The following is a 6493-nucleotide window of genomic DNA, read 5'->3' as shown; positions in this document are numbered from 1 at the left end:
TGACTACGGCATTTGTGGCACAAATGGTATATTCAAAGGTGGTTAGAAAAAAATCTTTGTCCCCTTTCACAATAATGCATAACGTAGAGAAAGAGTATGGATATGAGATATCGTACGACAAGGCTTGGAGGGCAAAACAGAAAGCACTGGAGATGAGGTTTGGAACTTATGAGGATTCTTATCACAATCTTCCCCCACTATTGGAGGTGATGCAGGCAAGAAACCCGGGCACACACATGGCTATTCTCGACGAGGTGAATGAAAATGGGGAGAATGTTCTTCGTCGGGCTTTCTGGTCATTTGGGTGCATGATAGAGGCCTTTAGAAATTGCATTCCTTTGCTCTGTGTTGATGGTACTAGGCAAGTACAGAGGAACAATTCTAATCGCGATCGGAGTCGACGCGGATAGCCATGTCGTTGCTGTTGCTTTTGCATTTGTTGAAAGCGAGAACACATCATGCTGGCTTTGGTTTTTGCGGCACATTAAATTGTGTGTTGTTCGAAATAGACCAAATGTTTGTGTTCTGCATGACCGACACGCCGGTTCAATATTTCTAATCAATGTGCAACTTGTTCAATACTCTTAATAAATGTGCAACTACTTCAATAATTTTAATTGCCTTGCTTATTTGTGGAATAGGCGGAATTTGTTGAGCACGTTCAGGTAGAGTCCGACACCCTGCTGCAAAGACTAGAGACGAGACCTCCAGTCGTCAGGCCTGACGATGTGGCGAGCGTCCTTCGCAACTTCCGTGCCTGTGCTGCCGCACTACTTTGTCGTGTCTCCTGCCGGAGCGCAGCAGATGTGGTGCAGCTGTCGGCCCGTAGGGCATCACCACCACTACCCCGTTGTTCTAGCATGGATCACAGTGGTCCATCCACGTTACGTTGCGGGTAGGAAGCAGCCCACACATCTCACAGTCGTCCTTCCTTTCAGCACACCCTAGCATCGGAGTACACCAGGGGGTCAGCTGGATCAAGGGTACCCACATCGAGCACGGCACAACCACGTCCGCAGGTATTCCAAACTCCGCCTTATGTTCACCCCACCCAGGGAGCATCTGGGTTGGCACACCTCCCTTACATGCCAACAGGGGACAACGTGTTGAACACACCAGCATGGGGACTTCATGTCACTCCGTGTGCGCTAGATCAAGGCCACACACAGCACACATGTAAGTCATTTTAAACAATAACACGCTTTAGTTTCTAATTATATGTATCACTACTAAGTATGCCATTTTTGGTTTCTTCCTCTTATGCAAACAGATGATGAGTACTCCCCTCGCACAGCATTCATTGAGGACTTCTTTTCCACTGAGCCTCCTCAAGGGGAAGCAGGGATGGATTATTGGCACGCAGCACCTCAGGTCACACAGCCGACACAGGAGACAGAGGCCGTTCAGGCACCCGAGGTGACACCACAGCAGGCAGCAAGAGAGAGGCACCCCCCGATAATTTGACATATCCCACTGAGCAGATTAGACGTAGGAAGAAGGGGGACCTAGCAAGCGTGCGAAGGGCATTGATCGCCCTTGACTTATCTATTTGTATTAAAATTTGAGATATTTATGTTTTATCCCTACTATTTTTCAACACTTTATTATTAACTTAGTTATCATCATTACTGTTTCATAATCTTTTTCGGATGAATTCATTTTTTGCATACCCTTCCAATGAATCAGGACAAATGATTCGCTTCGAACTTTGCAGCGCACTATAGGACAGGTGCACAAATGCATGCACGTGGTGTGCTATCTACTTTCGGTGCACATGTCCCTTTGTGGTCCACCCCATTTTTCAACTTTATCAACTGTGGAGTTATGAAAGCGACCATGCGAGAGCTCGACTAGTCGTGATCACCTTTCAGTATAGACTGCTCGCTCGTGCCCGTCAAGTCTATCCACACATCAACCCTATCTTCACCAGTACGCTTCCTGCAGTTGTTACGGCACTATAAATACATACCTTGACCAAACAAGAGCTCGTCAAGTCCTTTCCTCTTTACATTTCCCATTGTCTTCAGCATCGAGTTCAACACAATGGAAGCTCCATTCTGCGAGCATTTAGACTGGCGGAGAGATCCACTCGCAGGTAGGGGTGGAAACAAGCCGAGCCGAGCCTGGCTTGGCTCGGCTCGTGAAAGCTTGGTGCAAGGGAAGCTCGGCTTGGCTTGGCTCGCTACAAACAACGAGCTAAAACTGCAGCTCGGCTCGGCTCGTTTATGGGCTCGAGCTGGCTCGCGAGCCTGGCATCAAGTAAATCTCAAGCAGGTCTAAGAGAAATGGAGCAACATTTTACCACATAGAATGTGTAATAAAGTGATATTTTTCTTTAATATGTCATCACAACACATAAATAGATAATATGACAATCAAAATTATTATTTTCAACAAATAAATAGTTAGAAAAGGTGTAAAACTTGTGCATATGACACTATTGTACTGAGCCAAGCGAGCTCACGAGCGGCTCGTGAGCCGGCTCGGGCTTGGCTTGTTTCAGAAACGAGCTAGGAAGGAGGCTTGGGCTTGGCTCGTTTGGCTTTCGAGCCAAGCCGAGCTATGCGAGCCCGAGCCAAGCCTGAGCCGACCTCACGAGCCCAAGCTTTTTGTCTACCCCTACTCGCAGGTCTATTTCCACCATGGTGTGACCGTCCAATCCGCGCATGCGGTGATCAATGTATACTCATGACATCACTTACTACTGAAATCCGCGGTAGGAGATTTTTCCAATGCCCAAACATTTACCAGGGAACTGTTCAATCCATTGTTATCTCTACATTTGCACATGTTTAATACATACATCGCTAACCACGTGTCTACAATATCTCGAATTTTCAGACCTACCATAGTTTATGCAACTTCGTTGAGTGGGTTGATACGACAAATCCACAACGTGACAGGGCACGCCCATATCCATGCAGCGAACCATTATCGGACTACCTAAGGAGGAAGGATGAGTACGAACGATGAAAAACTGCCAAATCCTTACAATGGCAAGTAAATCCACTGGGACTCCCCACTTGACGGGAGCGTCCAGAGTGTAGGTGTGGAGACCGTTGCCAGGTGATAAGGTCCGTTCGACAACGAACTCTAGGACAGAGATGCTTCGTGTGTCCTAACATTGTTGACGATGATTTTGTTGTAAGTACCACTAATTTTTCACTCACTCTCATTACTTCTGTCATATACCTACATATGCCAACGGTCATTAATTTCTGCACACAGGAAGAAGACCGCAAATGTAGCTATGTAAAGTGGATTGATACAACGATAACTCAACCTAAGACAACCACACAATTCATTCAAGCGTGGATGGAGTACGAGCGCCAGGTTCAGTCCGCTAGCTTACACTGGAGATCAAATCCATTAGGTATACCTGAATGGTCTGATCGTCCCAAATGCAGTTGTAGAGATCGCTGCCAGGTTGCAACGTCCTTCTCACAAGATACATATGGCAGGCGGTACTTCGTCTGTCCCAACATAGACGACAACTTCGTTGTATGTCACATGCTTAATTATTAATTTACATTTTGCTTCGCGTTCCCATAACATTTATTTCCCATTATCTAATTTGATTGATTGTTCAGGGGAATCCAAGGATGTGTGCTTTTACTTCATGGATCGACATGGTCAGCCCGACGTATGAAGGCGGAAGAGTAACTAAAGCTGAAACGCAAACATAATATAAGAGATTGAAGGATCACGAAGTTGCATTACGAACACAACGACGTAGAAGGGGTCAATAGAGAAGCTTAACCCCTAATCGCTTTAGTTCGGCCTTTTGTTATGTTATGTTTGTAACATACCCAAGACTGTAAACCTGAGAACTAAATTTAATTTAAATGCATCATGTGGTTGTGGAGTGATTTTAATTGTTTTTGGATCTTAATCATCTCATCATATGCATCTAGATAGGCCTAGAGTCACAAAAACAATTAATCTGGTAATTATATGCATCCAAAACTTCCACAAAAATTCTAAAAAAAAAACCTTGATATGTCAGAAATCAACCCACAAATTTTCAGAGTTTTTCAGTAAGGTTTGCTAACTTGTTGATCTCCTTTAATCTCTCCAAAATCCTGAAAAGAACTGCTTAGCAGATTCAAACTTGCTCTCTCTGTAAAATTTTTATTTCAAAACCTCTTTTTGAAGTTTGGTTTCAGCCAAAGTCTTCTACTAACATTCTTCTAACACCCTGAGGAGTGGCACACCCTGGATCACTCTCTAACCCTTTCTTCTCTCCCTCCAAAAATCCAATCAGCTGCTAACTGCACTGTCAACTGCTGCTAACCAACACTGTCAATACATGTTCATCACTCCATCAAACCTAAACCAGAGACTTCTAACCCAATCCACTTCAGCACATTTACTCTCCACATCACCCCTGACCAAGAGGATATCTAGCCCAGATTTCTTGCTGCACAAAATCCACCTTGAATCCCCTCCAAAGATCCTTGGCAGGCAACCCTCTTTGACTTAGCCTCCAAGGCTATTTTCGAATTTCTTTCACTAACAATGGGCCCCACACCCTCTGGGACCCACATGACAGCCTCCCACTCTCCCTTCACAGCATCCACCGTCCCCCATGCCCAATGGATGCCCAAGGAACACAATGAAAGCACCAGCCATCTCTCTCTCTCACTCCCCCACTCCACTCTTCCTTATATCCCAAGCCAAAGCACCAGAAGCAACAGCACACTCCCCACATCGCGTTCCAAGTCCAAGAAAACACACCCCATGCACAAAATGCCCAGAGCTCGGCCGTCTTACCCGGCTCCGGCGATTTAGCCGTTGTCGCCGTGCATCCCTGGTGAGTCCCTCTCTCTTCCCTCCTATGGAACATGACCTACGCATCATGCCGAGCTCACCCGTACCCCTTTTGCCCTAGGACCAATCTGTCGAGCACATGGTGGGTGTCACCGTCCTCGCCGCCGGCCACCCGAACCGCCGACGCCGCTCCGGCCGCCGTTCCTCACCACCGAAGCAACACCAAGCTCCGGTGAGTTTCCGCCGGATTCCTCGTGCATGCACCCTCTGTGGCTCATCTCTAACATGTCACGCCCTAAAAATCACCTAAATTAAAAATGCATTGTTTAAATCATTTTTAGAAATTAAATTAAAAGCCTACAAGCTAAACTCTAATAATCTAGGAAAATTTTCAACATAAAAAGGAGCTAGATAAAATTTTATTAAATACTTTGCTTGTTCCTCTATTTTCTAGAATTTTCTGGGAATTATTTGAGCAAGGGAAGTATTTTTAATAATTGGAACGATATTTCACAAAATATTTTAATTAAAAAGTTCAAAAACCCTTCCTTAAGTTGTTGGGCCGTTTTTGGCCCAACACTCCCTCTCTCCCGCGCGGCAAAGCCGGCCCAGCCCGTCGCCGCCGCCCCCTCCTCTCTAGGCACTGACATGTGGGGCCCACATGTCAGGCCCTTCTTCCTCCTCTAGCAGCCGGCCGGCCGAGCCAAGCAAGTCGCCCGAGCCGCCCCTTTTCTCCCTCAAATCCGCGTCTAATCCGGCCATCCCGAGTCCGATTGTTAGGGGGGTTTTTATCCCCACATCCTCCTCTATCTTTCCCCTCAAGAATCGGAGCAAATGGTTGAGTATCTTGCCCGAATCGAACTCGTTTCGAGTTTATCTCCAAAACCGAGTTTTTGATTTCCCGGATCGATTTCTTGCGGGAGGAGTCCGATCTCTTCAATCCAAGGCTATAAATAGGACCCCATAGTCCTCCTCTTTTGTTTGCCCCATCTCCCGAGTTCTCTCGTGCTCCGTAGCGCCGTCGCCACGCCGAGAAAGCCGCCGCCGTCGCCGGCCGACGCTCAGCCGCGCCGCGCCTTCGTTTCCGTCGTCGCCGCCGCTTCCCCTCGCCGCCGTTAGGTGTGCAAGGAGGTGAGGAACCTCGGCCGCCCTCTCCCCGCTGTCGCCGGTCGCCGGAGACCCGTCGCCGCCGTCGACCGAACCGCCGCCGCCGCACAAGCTCGCCGCCGGCCGTCATCGGTCGTCGTTAGACGTGTTGGTGAGCACCGTTGCGTTCGTCTCGTCGTCCTCTACGTGTGCATGTCCTCCAAATTCGCAGCCGACCACCCTAGCTCCGGCGAGGGTGCAAACCGAGCCGGCCACCATTGATGATGTCATCATGACATCATCATCTTTTTCTTTTTCCCCTTTTTTCTAATAGATTAAATCTTCGGAAAATCATAACTAAATAATCGTAGATCCGTTTCAGGTGGTTCAAGTTGCTAAACTTTTCTAAAATCAAGATCTACATGCTAAAAATATCCACATGTACTGTTAATGCTTGTTTTTGTACTGTTTTGTTGATTTTTTTGTTTAATTGCTTTAGTTTCCGACGTTCCGGAGGAGAGCGTTTCTGTTGAGGAAGGTTCCGAAGCGTTTGCGGAAGCCCAAGGCAAGTCACACAGATCCCAAACAACCCTTTGAGCATGTTGAACCCGTTTAAAGCTATTATTTTATTTCAACT

The sequence above is a fragment of the Oryza glaberrima genome, chromosome 8, assembly GCF_000147395.1.
Source record: "Oryza glaberrima chromosome 8, OglaRS2, whole genome shotgun sequence".
Classification (NCBI taxonomy): domain Eukaryota; kingdom Viridiplantae; phylum Streptophyta; class Magnoliopsida; order Poales; family Poaceae; genus Oryza; species Oryza glaberrima.
This window is presented reverse-complemented; position numbering follows the sequence as displayed.